Raw genomic sequence first — 27,611 nt, 5'->3', positions numbered from 1 at the left:
CTATGCTTTGACATATATATTAAAACTTTTCAAGCATTGTATGTGTGCTGCATAGTGCAGCATGCCTGCACTATTTGAAAAGTGTGGAGAAGTAAAATAATTTCTTAAAGTTAGCATCTGCCTTGAGGATGCGGTATTTTTTGGCTCAAAGTCCTTTTTACAAATTTTAGTAGATGGGTTTTTACATAGATACATTTGTTGACACAACACCACAATTTGAGCGGATTTGTGTCACATTTGGTGACTTTGTATAGGAAACAAATGTTGATAATTGTTGTCCATAGTCTCGTCTGGGCTAAGCAGTTCACTCAGAAGCTGCAAAATCATGACACTTGCCACAGACGTTTTGGGAGACATGAGTGGTACATTAAGCTGTATTTCGGAATGAAACACACTGTAGACTGTCACATTGTCATGAAGGAGTAGCTATGCATGAATGCCTACCAATCAGGTGGACTCACAGAGGACTGGGGCGTAGCTCTGCCTTACAAGTAAACAGTGTAACAGTACTCTGGTGGTCATTCTGAGTATGGCGGTAACCAGACCGCCACGCTGGTGGTATCGGTAAGACCGCTGCCAGGGTGATGGTGCAGACCACCATGTAATGAGTAAGGCGGAGAACTCAATGCAACACAGACAATTTACCGCCAGTACCACCAACGAGCAGCAGCCGGAAGCGGTAGCCAACTTCGGGCTGGTGGGAACGAATGTCCCGCCCACTATATTACGAGTCACCAGACTGCCAGGATATCTGGGGGAGGCGGACATGACAAAAATCTTGACAGAAACAGAAAGTACAAAAGGAGACACTCACCTACAGGTACACAGACGTGTCCACGGGCGCCATGGCAAATGAACTGCAAGTCCTCCCAGAGATGTATCTCGCCATACACCTTCAGGGCCAGCGACAACGGCGAAGACGACAACTGTTAGTGGATGAGACGGAAGTGATACACACCCACAAATAACACACACTCCCGACATGGACAGCGAAGGCCACACATGCATACAAATGTACCGTACCAGCACACACACACGCACAAACAAAATACATAAAAGCAAAGTACCCAATACACACACAAAGCAAAGCACATACGTGCCAAACACACAGCACAATGCACACAAACACAACCAACACAGTCACACACATCCATACACAACACCCCCTAATCACACAACGACAACTAGACCACAAACGCTTCAACACAGTCATAGACAGGCACATTGTGAAACACCACACATCCACACACACCAAAAACTGTATGTAGCAATGACACACAAACAATAGCAGTGAACACTCATCCAAACAATGATACAGGTGACATATCACATACAACCAACATACAAATAAATCCACAGATGTAGCACCATACACACAGACACACACAACACTCCATACAATCCCACAAGCAAGTAGTCAGTCACATAACAACATGCACATGGCATAACCCATCTACCCAGCACATGCAACAACACAGACACAACCCAAACACAGACCTCACACACCGTTGCACACAGATCTCACACCACCATTTAGAAGAAAACCAGGACAAGCAACTCATCTTGCCAACCACAACAATGTGGGCAGATGTTTTAGGAACCATAAAATTATAATAAACCCTATACAAAATATGCCAAATTGCAAGTCTGACTTGCAGAACCTAAAGACACATAGACCATGGTCCCAACTTGATTCCTGGCAGCAAATAGGACTCCACGTCATAGGGGCATCAATTGGACATACAGGCACCTTAGGGGCTTGGAGGTGGTGGTGGTGGGGTGGCTTTGGATTTGGAAGGGGGGTTGTCTCTGTTTGGGCTTGGGAAGGGGGAACTTTCTGCGCCATTACCTGCATATCATCACAAAATGATTCATGTAGGTTAGATTTTGTGGATAATCACATATATAGTGGGTGTCAGGTGACATCACCACACTTGTCACTACATATGTCTGTATTGACAATCCATGTGGTGGAACACATGGAAAGTCTATGTTTACATGACCTGTACACATCCCTTGTCACAGGGATTATGTGGCATTGTCTGGATAAGAATGGAGTGTGGAGTAATTTGTCTTTCCACAACATGACAGCCAACTTACAAGACCAATACTTCATTACTGCCGTATGTCAAACTTGGTTCACAACATTGTGAGAGGTGCCCAGATTGTTGTTTGTCTCTCTGCCTAGATACTTCCAAAATGGAGTGATGAGGAAAGTACCAGTTCACCAGCCCCTAGTAGATCTTGAAACCATGGAACAGCACTGCATCATCTTGACCTATCAACAGAACCATGTGTCCATCAGGAAACTGATCACTCAGTTGGAGCCAGACCTCCTGCCGGCTTTGAGAAATCCCCATGCCATCCCTCCAGCAGTCCAGGTGTTGCCAGTCCTGCATTTTCTGACCAGTGGTTCTGACAAGTGGTTCAGGTGACTGTGGTATTGGCTGCAGGGATTTCACAGCCCAAGTTCAGTAAGGTGTTACAGGATGTGCTGGATGCACTTCTCAAGCATGTGAACATGTACATAAGATTCCCACAACATGCTGAATTGCCCACTGTTTAAGCAGACTTCTACAATATATCACATGTCCCACATGTGATAGGGGCCATTGATGGGACTCACATCCCTTTGGTACCTCCGATGAACAGGCCTACAGAAACCAGAAGAGTACATATTCGCTCAATGTACAAGTGGTGTGTCTTGCAGATGTATACATAACACATGTAACAGCGAAATTCCCTAGATCGGTACATGAATCCTACATCCTGAGGACAAGCAGTTTCCCTGCATTGATGTTACAGCTACAGGAAGAAAGGGCCTGATTAATAGGTATGTGTACTGCTCTCCATGTCAGACGTTTGATATCCCTGCCTACACAGTCGGCACTCTGCATAGCATTGTTACCTATCGTCATATCTCCTTTTCCACACAGCTGAGTCTGGATACCCCAGCCTGCCCTGGCTCCTGACACCTGTTAGACATTCAACTACAGGACGGGAGAACAGGCGCAATGATGCACATGGCCAGATGAGGTGGGTGACTGAGAGGACTTTCGGCCTCCTGAATGATAGATTTTATTGCCTCCATGTGTCCGGTGGTGACCTACAATACCAACCAAGGAAAGTTTGCAAGATCTTTGTTGCGTGCTGAATGCTCCATAATCTGGCCCTCAAAATGCACATCCCACTGTTGGAGGAGTGGGACATTGATGCTGGAGTAGTGGTTAGGGCCAGTGACTCTGATACTGAGACATAGGCATACGAGGATGAGGCACATGACAACAGGACTGACCTGGTTCCTCGCTACTTTCAATGATAAACAGGTATATGTGATTTGTATGTCATGTGCACTTGGACTATGTATTGGTAAAGCTAGTCTGTACTCAGATTTTGCATGCATCAAGGTGTGTGTTGAGACTACTGCATTCCATCTTGGTTTATGACCCTGAAAGGTAGCTGACTTACCATGAGGGGAAATGGAAATGCATTGCTGCCAATGACATGTGGGAAATGCTGGTGCCATAACGGAAAATCCTTATGGTTGTACCAAAGGTTATGGATCCTCAGTCTGACTGTTTGGGTAAATGAAAGGGGGACTTATCAGTCTTGTCCTGCTGTGTAGGCCTATCATGCTGCATTGTCAGCTGCTGTGTGGCAACTACCTGTTCCTGACTACTCACGGAGGTGTTCGGTTGAGGATGTCACCTATGTGAAATCTTTACTTTCCTACACATGTGTGAGTGACAATGCAGGCCCTTACATATGTGGTATCATAGCTGCTGGGGCATTCATCACATGTTTGTGTTCAACTGCAGTTGATGTATGAATATGGAGTACATGCCTTACAACACTGAACCTAATTCCATGTTATTTTCCCTCTTCGAGTCACATGTCTGTTTGCAAGCTGATTACTGATATGCCTGTTGACATCCTTGACACTGGATGTTACTACAATATGGATGTCCTTACACACCTGCTGGCGATTCCTACTAAATCTTTCACATTGACATTCTTGTAGTGCCGATATGTGTATTTGATTGTTGCTTGTAAACAGAAATGCCACTTTAAACAATGAAGACACATGCACCATGAGTTGTGCAAATTGGTGTTTATTGAGTGTTTTACATCACAGTCCAGAGGAGCGGGGACTTGGTTTAGGTGAAGATCACAATGGGTGGTCCAGCTGTATGTTTCACAGGTCCTGTGTCCATTAGCTTTGGTATGATGGGAACTTGGCATTAGATAGTCAACAGGGTGTAACAGTGGCACACAAGGGTGACAGTTCAGGAGAGGGATCAGTTCCTCGTGGGGGGATTGTTCTTTGCCTCAGGTCCTGCAGGATGTTTGGATGGCTGACCAGTTTTATAGGGGGTCCCTCAGCTGCAGGGGTAGGGGTACTAGTGGCCTGTGGGTCCTCCTGCTTGGCCTCCATTCCAGTAGCAGGTGCTGATGTTGAGGGCAGCGGTGTTATGTGACTACTGGATGGGGCCTGCTGTTGGGTGGAGGATGTATGCAGAATGGTGTTGAGTTCCTTGAACTCCCCTAACATGGAGACCATGGTGGCAGTGAGTACCTTCCACTGCTGCATGGCTTCCTAGTGGTATTCCCCCTGCAGCCTTTGGGTCTCCTGCAAGGTAGTGAGTATCTGTCCCATCTTGTCCTGGGATTGCTGGTAGGCTCCCAGGACTCTGGCCTCCTGGCCAGTCGTGCCCTGTTGCTGCCTTGCCCTTTGGTCTATGATTGTCCTCCCACTGGCCCTTTCCCCCTGTGCCTGTGCCCCTGGTGCAGTGTGCCCCATCCCACTAACACCAGCACCGTCATTGTCTTGGGATTGCAATGTTGACACATGTCCCTGTCCTGTGGGACAGACTGATGTTTAATGTGATCTTGGGACACAGGTTTGGGAAGGTGGGCTCTGGGGTGCAATGGATGTCACAGGGGAGGTGGTTTCAGTTGTGGGCACGGTGAGCCTGGTGGTGGTGGATTGACCACTCATGCCTGAAGGGCCAGGTACGTCATCCCTATCCAGACTTCAGGGGATTCCTTCTCTATTGGACCCGCTTCCAGGCCTGGACTTTCTGTCACTGGCATCCTCTGCTGTGTGGAAATGATTGGGAGACCTGTGAAATGAGAGGTGTGGTGTCACATGATGGTACTGTACAAGTGATACACACGGTTCTATGCCATCAAAGACTGGATTTGGAGGGCAGTTATGGCATTGACACTTAATGAGACTAATGCTTGTGTTTCCAACACTGAAATGTTGCAATGGTCCTATTTTGGGCAATAGTAGGTATTGGTCTTTCTACTGACATTGTCATGTACTGTTGTGCATTCCAATTACTTGTTGGTTAATGGGGGTTACATAGTTTAACGTGCAGGTGCAGAGATGTGAAGTGGATTTATCAGTCATGCAAGGGTAGGAAGTGTTGCATTGTGGTAGTTGTAGTACTTACTGCAGTGTGGGGGTATCCATGCACTATGTGGACCTGTGAGGGAATGGTGTTAGTAGAGAGCTGTGGCATGCAAGGGTGGATATTGGGTCCATGGTGGGTTTGTGCACATTAGGGTGGTGTGAGGGGGTGAGATGGTGGTGGGGGTACATGCTGTGCAAGGTTACATGTTGGCCGGGGAATGTAGTTGATTTACCAGTGTCCAGTCTACTAGGTATTCCTGGTCAGCCCCTCTGGGTGAAGGATGGCCAAAACGTTCTCCTACCACGATGATAATTCTGGGGGAGGTGGTGGGGGCCCACCACCAGTCCTCATGATGGCGATTTGGTACCTCAAAGTCATGGCCTGTACCTTTCCCCTTAGCTTGTTCCACCTCTTTCTAATGTCCTCCCTTGTATGTGGATGGTTTCCCACAGCGTTCACTCCGACGTCGATCCTCTGCCATACGTTGTTTTTCCGGGCTATGGGTGTCTGCTGGACCTATGCTCCAAACAGTTGTATCTCCACTCTCATGATTTCGTTGAGCATGATCCTCAGCTCCTCGCCTGTGAATCGTGCATTGTTTTTTGTGGTGCCCTTGTGGTTGTGTTGTGGATGGTGGGGTGTGCGTTGTGCAGGGATGCTGGGTTTGCGGTTTATTAGTGTGAGTTAGGGTGATAGAATGTGGGTGTGGTTTGTGTTGTTTGTGTGCAGTGGTGATGTGCGTGTTGTGTTTCTCTTGTTTTTGTGTGTTGTTTGATGCGTGTTCAGTGTGATGGTACCCGTGATATCTAGGTGCAGTGCCTTCTGTCAGTGTGCTCTTGCCTCACTCTGTCAAACGTTCTGGGTGCAAAGGGTTCTGGGTATGTGTGGGAGTGTGTTTTGCAGTTCTGTGGTCAGGTGTGTGTATGTGTTACAGGTGTGGGGTATTGGTATTGTCCATTGTGGTGCAGTATTGTGGTGGAGGTGCTTTTTTCCTGTGGCAGTTCGAAGCTGCCATGCTAAGACCGTGGTGCTGATTTGTAATTCGTGATTTGGCAGGCGTGATGTTCTTGAAGTGGCAATGCTGGTGATGAGGACACCTCTTTCATGCCATAGTTCAGGCCGACAGTCTTGTTTTTTGGGTAATGTTTTGGCAGTGTTGTGTTGGTGACTTGTAATACGGTGGTCTTCAGACCCCCATCACTGGCAATCTTTCAGCACCCGCTTACACGCTGAAGTTAGAATGACCACCTCTGTCTTGTTTGCGTGTGTTGTAGGAGTGAGGGAGTTCGAGAACATCGGTTCCTGAAAATCTTTCTGCTCAGCTCATTGCATGACAAATCTTTGAGGAATCACTTAACGTGCATCACTCGAATCTAAGTTGTGGGGCTAGAGAGTGTGTGAAAATAGTCTCTCCCATGCACGTGCAATGCAAGATCTGTCAAAAACAGTAAAAGAATACATCATCCAATCAGAATACTGGAAGACTTAAATGCTCCTGGGCCGTGCCAAAACATGAATAGGGAGAAAAGCCATGAAATTGTGAGCAGAGAAGTGAGGTAGGCAAAAAGATGCTATACAATCACGACAAGTGGCCATCCCAAATTGTGTACTAAGTATATGTCATGTATTGGAAAAAATGTGTCTTTCCAATAGAGATAAAGATAAAGCTGTCTGTATCCCAGTCCTAAAAAACATTAAAGTGTTTTATCATACGAGAAGAGGATTAACTTTACCGGCTGTTGCTAATAAGTTGGGGCAAGAGGAGGGGAACACAACTCTTGACCTCACAGTACCAGTTGTCCCAGATTCTTTTCGGTAGATGCAATACATTGAGAACTTACATTACCCATAACTATTTTTACAATAATCATACTCACAGGCTGTAATTTATTTCCATTTTGAAAACACAATAATGCACTGACTCTATTGGATGCTGTTTTAACCTTTAGTGACCTTTGCAAACAATTTCTAGTTCTATAATTCATCGTAATAGAGATGAATAGGGGATTTCTGTTTTTTATCACATCATCCCCATTCTGATGGATCTCCGCTGGCTCCACTTTCCAACCCTCAGCATCTTCAAAAACAGATGTGTCATTTATAAAGTCATCACAACTGGTCCCTTTGTCCCTCTGGTTAACAAGCTCACCGTCTCTGGTGATTCTCACATTACCAGCAGTCAGGAGACCATCAACTTGGAGATTAAGTTTAAAAAAAAGAAAAAAGAAGGCAACAGATCTTTTACACCTTTGCAGTCAGGATATCTCATATCCCTATAACATACCCATATCCATCAGGTCTGCCCAACCATGGTTCAAATAAGGAACTAGGTGAAGATCCACCTCTTTAAACATCATTGTATGACGATTCAGTAAAGTTCCACAAACCAGCTAACCATGGGCATAACACACTGCCCTGCAGCCCCTGCGGTGCATGGGAGAGCACCAAATGTCCAGTGGGGCCCCAACCCTTCAAAAAGGCCCTATTAAATCCAAACCCAATGACTATCTGTCAAGTATGGGAGACTTGAGGAATGCTCATCACATTCTGCAGGAGGGTCCCATCATTTTTCATTAGGCCACTGAAACTACCCCACTAATCACTTAATGGTATACTTGCCTTTGACCCTGCAAGGTAGTCTGCTACCTTAGGCTAGATTTCTGCTATGCACACACCACATAAACACATACAAATACAATTACATTCAAGAACATTCATACATGACCCAGATTGGAACCCAAAAAGGTCACTGTAAGTCCTTCATGTTTATCCTAGCTGATGGACCTGGCCCTTTTTACAGGGTTATCCCCAAACTTTTTGCCTTTTTCCTTCTATTTTTAATGACATGTTTTTGTTGGCTTTGGGACTCTGGCCACTTTACCACTGCTAAAGTTTATATGTTTTCTGTCTGAATTGTATTAGTGATTGGTTTCTCCGTGATTGGCATATGTGCTTACTAGCAAATCTCTAGTAAAGATCACTATGTGTGCCCAGGGTCTGTAAATCAAATGCTACTAGTGGGCCTGCAGCACTGATTGTACCACCCACATTTGTAGCCCTGAAAACATCTCAGACCTGCCACCGCAGTGTCTGTGTGTGCAGTTTTAAACTGCAATTTCGGCCTGGCAAGTGCACACTTGCCACGCCCTACCCTTCCCTTTTACTACATGCACATCACCCCTAAAATAAGCCAAGGCAGCCCCATGAGCAGGATGCAGTGTATGTAACAGGTAGGATATGTACTAGTGTGATTTACATGCCCTGATAGTGAAATACTGCTAAATGTGGTTTTTACTATTGGAATGCCTATCTCTCCTTTAGGAAAACATGGGGATTGCCTTGAAATATCTTTTAGGCGTAATTTCTAACTGGGAGCAAATAGAGATATGGGGTTTGGGGTCTCTGCACTCACAATTCAAAAATATATCTTTTGGCAAAGTTGATTTTTGAATTGTAAGTTTGAGAATGGCACTTTTAGAAAGTGGTCATTTTCTTGCCTAACCATTCTGTGCCTCTGTCTGTCTATGGAATGCACGTATGGGTCAGGATTACAGTGGGGCTGTTTGTGTACTACAAATTTTGCTTACTTCAAGGACAGAAATGGGTATAAGTACTGAACCTCAGACACCCAAGAGTTAGAATCCTTCTGGACTGAGGACATTCTGCAGGAAGTCGAGTTGGATGCTATAAGAGGGACTGCCACTCCTCCTGTTGGTTTGCTGTGCTGGCCTGCTGCTTGCTGCTTCTGTCCTGGGAGTGAAAGGATTAGATTTTGCTTTCTACAGCCTATTTCCAAAGAATCTCAAGGGGCTTGGACTGACCTTTCCACCTGTTACGAAGTCTCAGGGCCATCATTGACTTCATCTGCCAGAACCTGAGATCTCTTGCTGAGGGTCTTGACATGCCAAGTGGTACCAAATCCAGTTCCTGGGCACTTGGGAGTGAGTTCTCGTGCAACCAAGAAGAAATCCAGCACATTAACTCCAGAGTGACTTTGGAACTGGCGCTGCTGTACCACTCTGCGGTGCTGCCTACACCAGAGCCGTGGTCCTTGCTGAGTGCAGCAACTGCAACCAATGCCACATGTTCAACACTGCTGCAGCACCTCTGAAGTCAGGCCACAGCATAAGTCTGGAATGGTGTGTCACTGACTTCTGTGGTACCCAACTCCACCTCAGAACCTAAGGCCCCATGGGGTGGTTGCGACACAGCGAAGTCAACACCTCATGTTTTCACCTGCTCGATTCATCAACCCTGCCTTGTTGTAAGGAACCAACGCCTCACCTCCCCTGCTTAGCAGTAAGGAACCAATGCCTCACCTACCCAATGGCGGTAAGGAACCTGTTTCGCACCGGCTCCAGTGACACCTCACCTCCCCGACTTTGTGCAATGTCTTTGTTTCCTTATCGTTTTCCAAGGTACTGTACCCGGGGTCTGTGCATCTCCATGAATGGCCCACACTTACTTGTGAGTGCTGTCAGACTGCTGGAAACAACTCTGTCAATACGTTATGATATCGCCAGTTGGAGCTATTGTATTTCAAAGTGCTATACTAAGATTCAGGGGGTCATTTTGACCCTGGCGGTAAAAACTGCCTACCGCCGTGGCGACGGCCTCCAAAAGACCATTGCCGCAGCTACCAGCCATCAGCCGGATTATGACCAGAACAGGATTTCCACCAGAACAATTGGCTGAAATCCGTCTGTGGCCATGCTGGCGGATGGCGGTAAGATGGAGCTGCTGCCACCAGCAGCGCCACTCCAGTAGACTGCCACAGACCGTATCATGACCCATGATATAGCCGGGTGGTGTTCTGCTGGCAGACGCTGTTGCTGGCAGCAGCGCTCTGTCCCGTCTCCTGCTGGAGGACCCCCTCACAACAGGTAAGTCAGGTGCTCCGATAGGGGAGGAGGGTGGTGGGTGTTGTGTCTGTGTGTGGGGGTGTGTGTGTATGTCTGTGCATGTGTGAATACAAGTGTGTGTTGCATGTTGTATGTGTGTGCATGTATGGATGTGTGAGTGTGTGTCTGTGGTGTTGTGTGAATGCGTGTGTGCGTGTATTTATGTAAGTGTGTATGGATGTGTGTGTGAATGCGTGTGTGCTTGTGTGAATGAAGGTGCGGGAACGAAGGGGGGTCTGGAGAGAGGAGGAGGGGGTGAAGGTTGGTTGCCACGAAAACCATGGCAGTAGGAGGGACATAATCCCGCAGGAGGGCTAGTGACAGCCGGGCAGGAGACTGAAGTATCCAGCCTGGCGGTCGTTACGTTGTGGCAGGCGGTGTGGTACATTGGCGGTTTGGCTTGAGCCAAACCGCCAATGTCTTAGTATGGAGAAAAGTACCGCCAGCCTGTTGCCATCAATTTCCTCCATATTAACGCCGTCCGCCAGGGTCATAATGACCTGCTTAAGCTCTAAAATTTGTATCTTTGCTTGTGTATGTTGGATGTTTGTGGTTTGTTTTAACTCAGATAATTATTGGCTATTTTTCTAAACTGGTGTTGAGTACTTTTGTGGTGTTTTCACTGTGTTACTGTATGTGTTTACAAATACTTTACACATTGTCTCTGAGATAAGCCTGACTGCTTGAGCCAAGCTACCAAGTGGGTGAGCATGGGTTATTTTAGCTGTGTGACTCCCTTACCGTAACTAAAGAGAGGTCCCTACTTGGACAGGTTGCAGATCACTGCCAACTAGAGACCCCATTTCTAACACTAGCTTAACTTTATATTAAATACCAGGCAATGCAGCTAGGAACACAAAAGCTTGTTGGACAGTGAAAGCCAGATGCACCTCTTCTCCATTTAAGCAACAGTACATTTTACATTCTCCAACCTCAGTGGCATTGGGTCAGACACTGGGCAATGCTGTCTTTGCACTTTATACCAACACCCACATTACTTGACCGAGATACTTTTTTATGCAACTGGGTGATTCTGAAGGACTGTTGCAATCTCAGTCAGCATATTGCAGACTAACTCTTCAAGGATATTCAAACAAGTACTCATAATCACAATAGATAACATGTCCCACAACATTACATTTTGAAAATAAAAACTGCTGTGTCAATCACTGTTAAAATTGGTCTCTGTGTGTTGTATAATTTCCTCCTAAGAAATATGCCTTTGAATACACCCATGTAGGTATTGTCCCTTGAAAAGCAAAGGAGCAAATGCTCAGAAATGAGAAAACTATGTATTCCTTAAATGGTTATACGGTAAAGGGTAAATACCAGGGGCTATGTCTCCCTTTTATTTTCACGAGTACTGTCTCAACCTAATGTGGGCCCAACCGCTAATCCTACATGCAACAACATTGAAATTTGAAATTAAGGCGAACAGTTTCAAACAATATGTAGGCATTTGTTTGATTTACTCATTATCCAATCAATCCAATAACTCTTATTTGTGAAAGTAATGTTTATTCAGATTTAAAAAAATCTTGGTGGATTCAGAATATGCTGAATATGCCAACACGTGTTTCGTCCCTTCGCAGCGTGCAGGGCTGGGGCTTCTTCAAGGCTTTGACATATATGAGAACAAGAAACAATCAGCAATATGAAGGTAAATCTTGTTCATTGTGCTCATCTCCTAAATTTTTCTCTTGTTTTACATTTAAAAATGTTCTCAGTGTCTCATCCTTGATTGATACTTGTAGTCATTGCCACATGTCCTTTCATTCACTGGTCATGATTTGTATCGCTGTTCATTCTATTTTTGTTTTGTCAATAGGAATGCAGCTTGATTCCTTTTTTTGTTAAATCTTAAATATGAATACGTTTAGGTTGCAGATTGTTTCTTGTTTTCATATATGTAAAAGCCTTAAAAAAGCTCCTGGCCTGCACGCCATGGCCTGGAGCCATAGGGGGGCAAAACACGTGTTGGCATATTCTGCAAATTGAGGATTCCCCAAGAATGTTTTGACTTTTATTAATAAAATATAATTAATTGGCAATTGACTGGATACTAAATTGACCAAAAAAATCCAACATATTGTTTGAAACTTAATGCATTCCTTAAATATTCAAATGACTTGTGATTCAAATTTAAGAGTCACACACAGTTACGTAAACTTTCCTTTATTGACATAACACACATAGGGGGTCATTCCGACCTTGGCGGGCGGCTACCGCCGCCCGCCAGGCGGAAAACGCCATGCGGCCGCCAATGCGGCTGCACTCACGCGGCCCCCATTCCGACATTCCCGCTGGGCCGGCGGGAATGAGGCCGCAACACAGGAGCCGGCTCCTAATGGAGCCGGCGGTGTTGCGGCCATGCGACGGGTGCAGTTGCACCCGTCGCGCTTTTCACTGTCTGCTATGCAGACTGTGAAAAGCTGGCCGGGGCCCTGTTAGGGGGCCCCTGCACTGCCCATGCCAGTGGCATGGGCAGTGCAGGGGCCCCCAGGGGCCCCAGGACACCCCTTACCACCAGCCTCTTCCTGGCGGTGCAAACCGCCTGAAACAGGCTGGCAGTAAGGGGGTCATAATCCCCAGGGCAGCGCTGCTTGCAGTGCTGCCCTGGCGGATTATCCCCGCCGGGGCATAAACAGCGGAAAACCGCCGGCCCCGGTGGTGCGACCGCGGCGGTACCGCCGCGGTCAGAATGGGGAAAAAAGCACCGCCAGCCTGTTGGCGGAGCTTTGGTCATTTTTTCCCTGGCGGTCAGAATGACCCCCATAGTCCATGTGTCAATACCATTCCATGCATCATGATGGGCATGCAATTCGAGACCAACTTTTACTGGGAGATTACTTCACACACTTAACTGTGTTGCTTATGGCCTCTTTCCAGCTGCTAAGTGTGTTATGGTTTTGGAGAACTGTCTTTTTCTGTGATGATGTGCTACTCCTAGTTAACGTTATTGCATGGTCTGCCACACTGTGCTGACACTTGACAGCTGCAGTGATTGTTTCATCTGTGCCAAATTGAGGCCTGATGTTGAATGTGACTGGTTCTGAAACTTTCAAAGTGCTGCAATATAAGAAAACTGATATAAAGTTATGTCTGTGGTGAAAGAATCAGGTTTGTAGCTCCATCGATTTGGTGTAGCATGTTCAAGTTCAACATTATTCTACATTGCATATGCATCATGCTAAGAGCTATTTGTAAATCCCATGCAGGTGAAAATGACTAAAGCCATTTGCACTGACTCGTAAACTGCATCAACCAAAGCAAAGGGGATGGGAACCACAACAGAGCTCACATCAGAACCAGGAGTACCATTTTTAGACATGGCTCTGGTAGAGAGTCACTAGCATGAATAACAGGATTTAACTCCAGTAACTCACTGTTGTGATATAGCAACAGTTGTTAATAAAAGCTGTTACCCACTCTTGCTACGTCATAAACAAATTCCAGACTGCTCTGACTAGACTCACACAACTATTTGGAGGAGAGGGCACACAGAATGATATGGTGGTAGGAAGAAGGCCAGGTATCTTTTTTATACATTTTAAATACAGAAGAGTGCCCATGTTTTGTATAATTCACTCATTAAAAATTCAAAGAAAGGGAACAACTACTCCCTTCCAAAGTGGAAAAGCTGCTTTCAGATCAGAAAACCTGAAATATCCCTACAGTCACCCACTGCCAATTTGATAAATGGTGATTTAAATTCATATTATCCCTATTTATATAGAACAAATAATTCCACTTTAAAAGACAGTGTTGGAATCTTTGTTTAGGATTAATTATTAACAATGAAATAAGACATGGGGTGTGCAATATGTGAATATCATTGATTTTATGGATGCTTTTATGAATGGAATATATATTTTGTGTGTTTGACATACATATGAAATAATATGGTTATATATAGCTTTGAAAATGAAATCATTGTTTATCAAATTTGTAATGGCTTACTAACAGATTTCTGGTTTTGTGGCTCACCCATTACTCCCCAGTACTTGTGTAGTAGTTGAAAGTAGGGACAGATGATTTTAGGGGGCATACATAACATAAAATTATAGATCGGTTGAAAAGTGGATTATGGGATGTTTCTCACCTCAGAGTTCTGAGTGACATCACAGATATCATGAGCTTTACTCTTTGTCTATCTGATGTCTCTCAGAACTCTCACTTAAAGATCTTCATTGTTACCCATCTATAATTCTATTCAATAACATTTAAGGCCTACTAAAATGTTCATTTTATTGCTTGAGTAGGTGGGATGGGGACCTAATGTAGTTACTTAAAAATATATTTTGCCTCATTGCATTGTGCTACTTGATGGAAAATGTGACAACTAGATGCAATTTATGGATTAAACTATCGATAAAGTGGATAAAGATGTTAATCAAAGAATCAAAATGCAAACAGGAGTTGGACATAGGGAATGTGTGGAAGTGTGCAACAGGCTCATTGCATATTTTTCCTAATAACTTTATTCAAAAATAATATGTAGTTCCTCTGTACCAGTAATGCTTCTCTACCTATACTGAAAAGTATCTACAACACAGTTTGCATTTGTAGTCCCTATTTAAGCACAAGGAATATTATGTATAGCTAAGACAGATGTGTATTAATATTGTTGCAGTTGCTTAAAATATTTCTTAGTTTTATTTGCATGATTGATACATAAACAGCATTAGGAACTATGTTAAGTCAAAATACAGCCGCCTACATACACCCACAATTCTTGTGAACTTTCTTTTTGAATCATGTACGAATATAAACACACAATAACAAAACATACATATGGTCTTTGTGGACTCACTTTGTACTACATGCACTACTAATGTGAGACAATTACAAGTTCAATTGTACTACCTTTCTACAGTATGCTAAACAATGAGATCCCAGCATTGGTAGACACTTTGATGTCAGTTCTCAAAATACCCACAAAAAATGCCATGCTTAATTTAACAACTATGCAAGATCTTAATGTAAGCATCTTTAATTGATTCTTTAAGGGTAAACTCTAGACTCTAAGGTAACTACAACTCGCGCACCCGCCATGCACAGTTTTTTCTTCATTAATTTTACAACAAATGTTACAGTGATAGTGTCAATGATGTTACAAAAGATGTCACGATGGGTGTTATATCTGGGGTATCATGGCAAGGGCACATTTTATAGTTACCTTAGGGCATGAGTTATAGTTACTTGAAATAACTATAACTATAACTCGCTAAGCGCTTCAATCATATTTTAATAATGATAGAAGTTATCATGAGTGCTGCAATATCTGGGGTAATTAGCAGTACATGGTGAGGGCGTGAGATATACTTACCTTAGGACACAAGTTATAGTTACTTGAAATAACCCTATCTATAACTGTGGAATATAGTACATATATATATATATATAAATATATATATATATATATATTTATATATATATATATTACCTAGTGGTGGTCGTCATTAGGTAACTACAGTTAGGACTTAGTTTTATAGAAAAAGTGTTTTTTGTTTTGCTAATAACTTTGGCGTTGTTTGATGAATCTTCAGAAAAGTTCAAAACGTCTCCTTTGCTAAGTTCAGCCTTTGTCTTGAAAGTTTCAAGGTAATCTGTCAAGCGGGGGCTTAGAAAAAGGGGGGGGGTCCCCAAAATGTGTTTTCCGCCTTCATTTTTCCATAGGACCTTTAGAAAGGCCTACAGCCTGAACCACTAAACGGAATAACATCAAATTTGACACAAAGCTAGATTCTGTTTCGCTGATCACGCTTTTTGTGATTTAGTGCAAATCCATTCAGTAGTTTCAGAGAAATTTAAGGTAATAAATATAGATATATAGGGATGCAGATCCTCTGCGGATCCAACTGTCCCTGTGCTGATATCTGATTGGCTCAGAACACTTCTGCAAGGAAGTGTTGGCAGCCATCTTGCGACTCTGCTTCAGCCGAGTCCCAGAAAAAAGGCAAAAAAAAAGAAAAAGGGCCAGAATAGAGTCACCCTGACCACTTAGCCCTATTGCTGGGGTCCCTGAGGCTTCCCACCAGAGCTAATAAGCATTTTTGTTTCACAACATCAGAAAAACCTATGGATGGATCTGATGTCTCCTGTGCTTTTTTTTACTTGCCCTCCCCGGGTGGGTCAGGTCCTGGGGGCATCATAGAGGAGGGGGGCACACGAGCCTCCCCCTCCTTGGGCTTTAATAAGCCCTGGGTACTTCCACCTCCCTGGGGGAAATGTCCAAATAAGAGCGTGGCTGCAGCCCCCGCACCCTGGGGACCACCATTCCCCAGGGCAAAGATGTTTTTAAGTAAGTGGCGGAGGCTCGATGGCCTCCCCCACAGCTCTGGGAACCACCCCATTTTATTAATGTGGGGGACCTGTGGCCCTCCACACCCTGAGGACCACCACCCTCCAAGGCAAAAGATTAAAAAAAGATAGTAGGTCCCTATGGGACCCCCAGGGACCACCACCCCCTGGGGCTTTGTGTTCATTAAAGTGGGGCTGCATAGGCGCCATCCGCTGCCCGGGGACCACCACCCCGGGGAAAATCTTCCCATGCCCCAGGGACCACCACCCGTAGGGAGGGCTAAACAACCTGTAGTAAATATATATATATATATATATATATATATATATATATATATATTCATTCTTTAGTTCCTTGCCTCCATGGTCTGTGGAAGTGTGTTGCAGCACTATTGGTTAATCATGTGTGATGTTTGACTTACTCCAAGGATGGGCTTGTAGTAACTTTTGAAGTGTATTTTGTTATTTGCAACTGTCTTACTATTTGGTGTTTTTTGCATTAGCATGTCCCTTCCAAACGGCTTCTTAAATTTTCCTAACCTTACCCTTTTAATTGTAATTAGTCCCCATTTCCCCAATAATTCCCCGGTCCCTTCAACCTTTACTATCAAAACACATACCTACGTGTGCAGAAATCTCTGCACAAAAAAGATAGGGGAGGCTGAGATTGATGTCTCCAACCGTAGTTTTCTGAACTGCATTTTATAGTACATGAGTAGTACTACTATAATACTATTCACATGGTGTAAAATGTAGTTTTGTGAACTGGGCACAATGTGCACAATATGCATGTGTTAATAAGCTAGGGATATTGTGGACTGTTGTTTTTCCACTGATTAGTGTTGGTTGGTCAGTGCCACATATCTTTTACGTTTCTATACTTCCTAGATGCACCTTGTGAGAACTGTAATCATTAGTCGAATCATGTTTAAGGTGTTTAGATAAGTGTGGATATTGAAATTTTTTAATATCCAACGTCTTACAACCATGTGAATCATAGCCCCATTTTCAGTGGATTTCTTTGCTCAGAATCTCTATGTTGATATTTTTACGACAGACGAATAAAGCGCAACAGAGTCAGTGAAAGCAATCAATGTTAAAGAAACTAAGGGGGTTATTACAACTTTGGAGGAGATGTTAATCCGTCCCAAAAGTGACGGTAAAGTGTCGGGTATACCACCAGCCGTATTACGAGTTCCATAGGATATAATGGACTCGTAATACGGCTGGTGGTATATCTGTCACTTTACCGTCACTTTTGGGATGGATTAACACCTCCTCCAAAGTTGTAATAACCCCCTAAGTGTCCGGCGTGTAACCAATTCGGGTGATGCACAAGCAGAGGGCAAACATCATGGCATCCGATCATCCTGTCGCGTTCGGGCCGCAACACGCATTTCCCAGACGTGACGCACCCCCAGTCTGCTGTGTGGTTTCCGAGGCCCCAAATTGGGCATGGGGCCTCGCTCTTTTTCTGTGCACCGCATTTTCAGGCATTTCTGACCCCCACTCACCTGTTCTTTTCTTCTCTTTTTTCTTTTCTTCTTTTCTGGGACATCTGGTTGTACCTTCCTTTATGTTTTTTCCCCCTTCCCATGTTACCTTTCTCTTCCCAGCATTCCTTGTTCCCTATTCTCTATGGTTCCTAGTCCATTTTGTTCTATGTACTTTTCCCTATCTAAGATGGTGTCCTTTTACTTCCTGTTGGTCGTTTCCTGTTTGTTGGTATTTAAGGGCTGTGATTCTTTCTCTCCTTGCGCTGCAACACTTTCTGTTTGGATGGTGTCTTCGCTCCTGCTTCCTCGTATTTTTGTGCTGGTTCTCGACAGTTCGGAATACTTTTTTCCTGTATTTGCTCTTATTATCTCTTCCTTTTTGTTCCTGTTTTAGGAGCATATCCTTGTGGAGGTTTTTGACCCCTTTCTGGGTTTTTTTACCTCTGGCGCTACTTCTGAGGGACACGGCCTGCTCTTGGCGTACCCATTGCCTGCAGCACCGTGGCTAATAGAAAGAGTCGCCCCTACTTGGGCCAAGGCTGAACATTCAAGAACAGGATCCACGCCACTCGCTCTGCGGCCTCCAGGGTAAAGCAGCACGTAAGTTGTGACATATTGCAGCGCCCAATACTCCTGACGTTGTCTAACATCATGGATGATACAGTGGCGGCTGCTGCAGATCCTGATCAATCTCTTCTGGCAACCATTCAGCAACAGGCTCAGGAACTGCAACAATTACGCAACAAGAATGCTGCTTTACGTCAAGCTTTGGCCTTTCGCAGTGCGGATGTTCAGGGTTTGGTCGCCCCACTCACTGCTGCCGCTCCTGCCTGCCTTTGCCGCCTCCTGCCTGCAGATTCCTTCGCTCGCTGCTCCTGGGATTTCCCGCCGCTGCCTCCCTGCGGCCCCGCCCCCCTGTGATTCCATTCGCCGGACCGCTCCCGCCACCCAGCTGCTCCTCCCTCCCGGCTCCTTACTTATGACGCCCCCAGAGCGACCGCGCAGCGGACGCGCGCAGCGGGAGCACCGACTGAGCGCCGAAGGTGCGCCAAAGGTAAGCCCGTCTGCGCCCGTCCGTGCCTGGACCCCGCCCAGCGCCAGACCCCCTGGTCCTCGCCCTCGCCAGCACACCCTGCACAGCTACGATGCCAGAACCCTCCACGCACTCAACGCCGGCCGAAACACCGCCTGCTACCGAGCCACCCCGAGACGCACCCACGGACCCTTCACCTGCCTGACCTGCCGCTTCACCAGCCTACGACCCAACACTGCACCTACTAAACCGAGCCCCAGCAACAAACACCTGATGTGCATCCTGCTCAACACCCGCTCCGTTCACAGGCATGCCGTCGAACTCTGGAACCTCCTCGACTCGACAGCACCAGACATCGCCTTCCTGACGGAAACCTGGATGAACGCCTCCTCAGCACCCGACGTCGCCATCGCCGTCCCAGAAGGCTACAAAATCACCAGGAGGGACCGCGTCAACCAGACAGGAGGAGGCATCGCCATCATCCACAAGAACACCATCCGCATCACGACCAACTCCGATGACACCTTCACCTCCGCCGAACACCTCCACTTCCAGATACACACCAACCCCAAGACCACGCTCAGAGGCACCCTCATCTACAGACCACCGGGACCACGCACACAGTTCAGCGAAGACATCACAGACTTCGTCAGCCCCCACGCCATCAATTCCACCGACTACATCCTCCTGGGGGACCTCAACTTCCACCTGGAGGACGACAAGGACCGCAACACCACTGCTCTACTGGACAACCTGGCCAACCTCGGACTCAAGCAACTGGTAACCACCCCTACCCACCACGCCGGCCACACGCTTGACCCAGTCTTCTCATCCAGCAAATATGTCACCTTCAGCCACTCCACCAATCTCCAGTGGACTGACCACAGCTGCGTCCACTTCAGCTTCAGTAAAACGACGACCCACCACCACCCTCAACAAACCCCCCGCAGGAGCTGGAACAAGATCACCGGCGACCAGCTCACCACCTTCCTCAGCCAGAACCCCCCCACCAGCTCAACGGACCCCAACGAAGCCGCCAACAACCTCACACAGTGGATCACCAACTGCGCAGATGCCCTCGCACCACTGAAGAAGAACCCCCCCAGCAGACGCAGCAGCAAGAAAGCCTCCTGGTTCACCGACGAGCTCATCACCTCCAAGAAGAACTGCCGCTCCCTGGAGAACACCTGGCGCACCAACCAGACCACAGACAACATGACGGCCCTCAAACACGCCACCCGCAAACACCACCAACTGATCCGCGCCACAAAGAAGACAGCCTTCAAGGAACGACTGGACAACAACACCCACAACAGCAAGGAACTCTTCAGCATCGTCAAAGAGCTCTCCAACCCCGACGCCGGAAACAATGACATCACTCCCTCGCAAGACCTCTGCGACTCCCTCGCAGCCTTCTTCCACGACAAGATCGCCAACATTCACAACAGCTTCGGCCCACCAACCACAAACCCCACCACCGAACCGATGCCCCCCACCGCCACCCTCCGCACCTGGACCCCAGTCAGCACCGAAGACACAACACGCACAATGAACACCATCCACTCCGGATCCCCTACGGACCCCTGCCCACACCACATCTTCAACACGGCCGACCACATCATCGCACCCCACCTCCGTGACATCGTCAACGCCTCCTTCAACACCGCCACCTTCCCGGAGTGCTGGAAACACGCCGAGATCAGTGCCCTGCTGAAGAAACCAACTGCAGACCCCTCCGACCTCAAGAACTACCGCCCCATCTCGCTCCTCCCGTTTCCTGCCAAAGTCATCGAGAAGACCGTCAACAGACAGCTAGCTGCCTTCCTCGAGACCAACGGATCCCTCGACCACTCGCAATCCGGCTTCCGAGCCAACCACAGCACGGAGACCGCCCTCATCGCAGCCACAGACGACATCAGATCCCTAATGGACAATGGGGAAACTGCGGCCCTCATCCTCCTGGACCTCTCCGCAGCGTTCGACACTGTCTGCCACCGCACCCTGGTACAGCGCCTGAACAACACCGGCATCCAGGAGAAGGCCCTGGAGTGGATCACCTCATTCCTCGCCGGAAGAACCCAGAGAGTCCGCCTCCCCCCGTTCCGGTCAGCGGCCACCGAAGTCATCTGCGGAGTTCCACAAGGGTCATCGCTCAGCCCCACCCTCTTCAACGTCTATATGAGCCCCCTCGCAACCATCGCACGTCAACACAACCTCAAGATCATCACCTACGCCGACGACACCCAGCTGATCCTCTCCCTCACCAGCGACCCGGACGCTGCCAGAGCCAGCCTACACGAAGGGATGAAAGACGTCGCCGAATGGATGAAGAACAGCCGCCTGAAACTGAACTCAGACAAGACGGAGGTCCTCATCCTGGGATCATCACCATCCACCTGGGACGACTCCTGGTGGCCCCCCGCCCTGGGAGCCACCCCCAAGCCAACGGACCACGCTCGCAACCTAGGCTTCATCCTGGACTCCTCCCTCTCGATGACCAGACAAGTCAACGCCGTCTCATCTTCATGCTTCAACACCCTGCGCATGCTTCGAAAGATCTTCCGGTGGATCCCCACCGAGACCAGGAAGACGGTCACCCAGGCCCTCGTCACCAGTCGGCTGGACTACGGGAACGCCCTCTACGCCGGCACCGCCGCCAAACTCCAGAAGAAACTCCAACGGATCCAGAACGCCTCAGCACGACTCATCCTGGACATCCCCCGTCACAGCCACATCTCCGAACACCTGAGAGACCTGCACTGGCTCCCCGTCAACAAAAGAATCACGTTCCGACTCCTCACCCATGCACACAAGGCCCTCCACGACCTGGGCCCCAAGTTCCTCAACAGCCGCCTGACCTTCCACAAGCCCACCCGCCAGCTCCGCTCCGCCAGCCTCGCTCTCGCCACCGTCCCCCGCATCCGCAGAGCCACCGCCGGAGGAAGATCCTTCTCCTACCTGGCAGCCAAGACATGGAACTCCCTCCCCATCCACCTCCGGACAACGCAAGACCATCTCGCCTTCAGGAAGCAACTCAAGACCTGGCTGTTCGAGCAGTAGCGTTCCCCCCCCCCCCCCCCAGCGCCTTGAGACCCTCCGGGTGAGCAGTGCGCTATACAAATGCCTTTGATTGATTGATTGATTGATGTTCAGGCCGTCTCCACCTCTACTCCTCGTTTCTCCGATGAACCAACTAAGCTGCAAGAGTTCCTCGATGCATTAACTGTGTATTTCGCCTTCCGACCTACCCAATTCTCCCACGACAAGACAAAGGTGGGATATCTTATCAGTGCCTTATCCGGTCTTGCCTTGGCCTGGGCAACCCCAATGGTATCCTCCAATGACCCAGTAATATCAGACTATCCTGCCTTTGTGAGTCGGTTTAAACAGATGTTCAGTCGTCCAGGATTGGAGGCCTCTGCGGAAGAAGCCTTATGTGACATCCAACAAGGCTCACAAGATGTCCTCCAATATATTAACCGCTTTCGACAGGTAGCGGCTGAGACCACTTGGGTGGAACGAACTCTGGTGACCTTATTTCATCGAGGACTTAAAGAAGAAATCAAAGACGAGTTAGTACACCCCACCCGAGTTGAAGATCTTCGTGGTCTGATGGATTAGGCTCTTTCCATCGAATACCGTCTCCAAGAGCGACGTATAGAGAAGAGAAAGAGTAGAGGATCATCTCAGCCAACCACTTCACATGTCTTTATGCATCGTCCCGAGGAACCTCGTCCTCCCGCCAGGGACGCCGAAGGCGAACATATGCAGGTGGATACCACTGGAGGACCACTTTCCGTTAGCGAGCGGGAAGACAGACTTAGGAAGGGATTATGCCTGTATTGTGGTGCTGCCGGCCACATGCTCCGGAACTGCCCCGTTCGTCCTCAAAGGCCATCGGGAAACGCCACTTCCCGTCCTCTGTAAGAAGGGAGGGGACGGGAACATCAGCTATACCTTCCATCAGTTCCTTCAAGGACAATGCCACTACTTTGTTTATGTTACCTGTGATGTTACATTTACCGGACGGCCGTCAAGAGAGAACACTAGCATTACTTGATTGTGGAGCCAGTGGCATATATATGGATAAGACTTGGGCCACGACTCAACAAATACCAACACGACCCAAAGAAACCCCAGAACAAGTTCACACAGTGGATGGGTCTTTAATATCCTGTGGTCCAGTTGATACCACCACCATGACACTGAGTTTACAATTTGGAAACCATCAAGAACACATCTCTTTTGACCTAATATCATCCCCCAGCCATACTTTAATTTTGGAAATTCCGTGGTTCATAAGACATAACCCTTATGTAAATAGGGAAACCCGGACTATTTCCCTGTCCTCACAGTTTTGTCATGAGAACTGATTTGCTTCAGGCACTTATTGGTCACCCAAGAGGTTGATGCCTACTGAAAGTATTACTGGATGTTCCATCAATACAGTTCAATGAGTTCCTGATCACTATCTAGAATTTCAAGATGTGTTCCAAAAACCAGCCAGACCTGTGTTACCCCCACATCGAGATTACGATTTTGCTATTCCCTTGGAACCCGGAGCTATTGTTCCATTTGGGAGGATGTATTCACTCACTGAACCTGAAAGATAAGTACTAAAAGAATATCTGCAAGAACACTTACATATCGGTCTTATTGTTCCATCGTCCTCTCCGGCTGGGGCTCCTCTCTTTTTTGTACCCAAGAAAACGAAGGATCTTCGTCCCTGCCTGGATTTTCACCAAGAAAAGGTACAAGCCATTGTTTTTTTCCCTCTGGCGCTACTTCTGAGGGACACGGCCTTCTCTTGGCATACCCATTGCCTGCAGCACCGTGGCTACCAGAAAGAGTCGCCCCTACTTGGGCCAAGGCTGAACATTCAAGAACAGGATCCACGCCACTCGCTCTGCGGCCTCCAGGGTAAAGCAGCACGTAAGTCGTGACTCATCCAGAGTGCAATGTGTCACAGTAAATAAAGAGGAGAACAAGACATATATAAAGGAACTCAAACAGTAACTTCAGGTCATAGTTGCTAAAGTTTGATATAGGTTCAGGCTCAGGGTTGGGCGTATAGTGTAATGATAAGAGTTGGCCCCATCTCACTAGGTAGCAGTGGACCAAGCAGTAAGGGAGACTTCTAGTGAGAGGATTTGTCAAAAAGCTGGAGTGACGCCGGATAGCTTGAAACCTGTAGTCTGTTTTAGTTAGGCTATGGGAGATCCGTTTCCATTGCCATCGCCTGGCAGAGGCAGAGGAACTACTGCCCTACCAAGGGGGTGGGGGGCTATCTTTTTCCATGCCAGACCCACAAGTTGCCCTGCTGCCAGAAGCATGTAGCTAACCAGCCTCCGTTCAGCATGGATCATTGTGCATTTTGTGGAACACCATTCAGACATTCTGCTGGTAAAGTACAGTGGTCTAAACTAATCTGAAAACTGTGTGTATATGTAACATACGTATGACGCACATGTAAATCTTTTTAGCCTCATGCATTTCTGGGTGTGTCTTCCTTTGTGAATCACTTGTAACGTAAGCAAGTATTAGGTTTGACATTTTCCAGGCACATGCTTGACTTATTCCTGGAAATGATTTCTGAAAACAACCCATTTTCACAAGGAAGGTGTTTGAGGGACCATTTCCAATGTAAAATTATGTCCTGGTTGGGGGTTATTTTTTAAAACCAATTTAACAATTTTATTCACGCTTTATTTGTGCAAATGTGCTCTCCACATAAAGCTGAATGAAATATTGAAGTTTATTCTACATTTAATACAACGTCTATTAAAATGTGTACAATAGTGCATAAGAAGCGGATTTAAACACTCTTTCACAACATGACGAACTTTCTTTTGCACTGTATGAAGACGATTGCTGTTTATTTTCCTTTCAGAGTGCCTTGGGTTTAATGAGCCAAATCAGGATGTATGGGGGGCCTTGTATGTTAGAAAATTCAAATTAGTACTGTAAGGTCAAAAGCATAAACTTGCTGCCAGTGTTCAAAATTGATAATCAATTCCAAATGTAATGGAAATCAAGCTGAAGTGATGATGATGAAATCTGGCATTGCTGTATTAAATAATATTTAGGGGCAGTTTGTGATGATGATAAAACATATTTTTAAAAACAGCTACAAATTAATTTTTGAGAGTACAAAATGTGCTAGTCATTGGGAAAATATATTATGAAACAAACAATTTAAACCACTTCCAGGAAGGCTGCAATAATATTTAAGGCCTCATTTACAAGGCCCTAATGGCACACTACGCCACCAGAGCGTCTTTTTTTTTTTACACTCTGGTGGCGCAGTGTGCCAGCCCATATTTACAAGGCCATGTAAAGCCACCTTGCGTGGGTTTCCATAGCTTGTAAATAGGGTCCCCTTTTACACATAACGCTGTGCGAAAGGGGTGTTCCATGGGTGTTGCGTGGGATGTTCCAATGCAACACTCATGGAACCCAAAAGAATCTGATGCATTCCCAGATTTACAAGTCTGGGAATGCGTCAGATTCCTACGCCACCTCAGGCGTTGTGTAAGAGTGATGCAACAGAGAGAAATATTTTGATTTCTGCCCGTTTTTATTAACTCTTTCTATGTATGTTACATTCTGCAGCACATACAGAAAGAGGAAAACACCTCTTGTGATTGCTTTTGTCGAGGAAGGTGTCCCTTCCTGCACAAAAACAATCCTCACTAGGGAGGCACCCTTGCTCCATGGTGCAAGCTTGCCTGCATTTGCTCATGGCAATTATTCATGCGCCAGCACGGCACAGCAAGGCACCGTCCTGCTCCTTGGGCCTTGTAAATTAGGTCCTTAATTCCTTTATTCACTGAATCTACACCAGCAACAGGGATAAGGGACGCCAATAGGTCTAGAGTAAGATTCATGCATGCCCACAGTGAACATCGTGGAATACATTTTGTAAAGTTTTAGAAAAAGATGAACAACTTGCATGCACATGTGGGCAGTTCTGGTGGAGTGGTTAAAAAACATATAAAGATAGATTCCTGCCTCAGTTTTAATGGAGTGCGGAAGACAGAGAGGGAGGGCAAGGCAAAAGCTAGAGGAGAGCAGATTTTTTAAAATAAAGTAATCTGGATCAGGTAAAGAGAAAAACAAGGAGAGAGAAAATAGTCCTTCGTTCATTGCAATGCAATGTCCTTGTATGACAAATGGAAATATACAACTCATTGAATCAAAACACAGCTAGACTCAAATGCTCCTTCTGCATGATAAACATATGGATATATTGTGGGGCGCCACTAAATCAGACGTAAAGTAGAAGTAGGTAAGAAAGCTACTGAATCATGAGTAAAGGCAGACACAAAGCCCCATTTACACATATATGGAGATAACAGGTCTTCATCAAACAAATACAGTTATTTGCAGGCAAGACCTAAAAATGTAAACCCACAATGTCTTCCAAAAATGAAATGCAAATTAATTGTTTCACTCAAACGTCGATTTCATTCTCTGAATCATTTATCTATTTTGCTTCTGCAATATAATTTCACAGAGCAGGATGTCCAAATGTGTGAATTCACCTGACTCACAACTTTGGTTCAAGTAGGGTGTTGATAAAATGCAAATGTATCCGTCCTTTATAGTAGCAAAAAAACATTCCCACTGTCACTCAGGGATGTGAGAGGCCCATAATGGACTCCTTCACTGTATCCTGAATTTGCAAAGTTCCTGAATAGGTTAGGAAAAGATTGTAAGAAGTGTTCTAACTCTACAGCTGGGTTGTCCAATAAAACCTATTGGGAGTGGTTATTCTCCTGATGCATGTATTTGGGCTGCCTTCTGAAGCTACACAATTGTGTTTCTTGCTTAAACTGGAGAGGAATAGTTAGTCAGTATAAAAGTTGGGTCTGCTTGCTAGCGGGAGGCTTTTCATTTTTCTGTCTGTAGCAGAGCTCTGCCAGGAGACCTATGCATTAAACAGAGTGTAGAAGTCATAATTTTCCTTCGTAAAGTCGACCAATGGGAAACAGATTTATATTGGACCAGAGCTAGGCGTATACACTCAGGTATTATCACATTGCAGCTAAAGCTCAATACCAAAGACACTTCAATCAAAATGGCTGCACAGCCTGAGGTTTCCAACATACAAATGAATGACTTTTTCCAGAGCAGACAAAACTCTACCGGTGGCAATTTCTACTTAGCAGACATCTGGTACTATATCTGGTAAGGTAACCTACTAGCAGTGGCAGCACAAGTGTTGCACTCCATAACAAGGAGATAATTTCATGAGATTCAAGGCATGGCTTTACAGCTAAGTTTAAAGATCTGTTTTAAAGGGTCTCACCCATTCTGTTGTGAAATGGCAAAATGATCTTCAGTTCGATGTCACCCACACACCAGATTTAAGATGTGTGTCTCATTCAGAAAATGCATGTGAGATAGGTTGTTTTCCCTCATTTTATAGATTTGTCAATACACTTGTTTCGGGTGC

The sequence above is a fragment of the Pleurodeles waltl genome, chromosome 1_1 (genome assembly GCF_031143425.1).
Source record: "Pleurodeles waltl isolate 20211129_DDA chromosome 1_1, aPleWal1.hap1.20221129, whole genome shotgun sequence".
In the NCBI taxonomy this organism is placed as follows: Eukaryota; Metazoa; Chordata; class Amphibia; order Caudata; family Salamandridae; genus Pleurodeles; species Pleurodeles waltl.
This window is presented reverse-complemented; position numbering follows the sequence as displayed.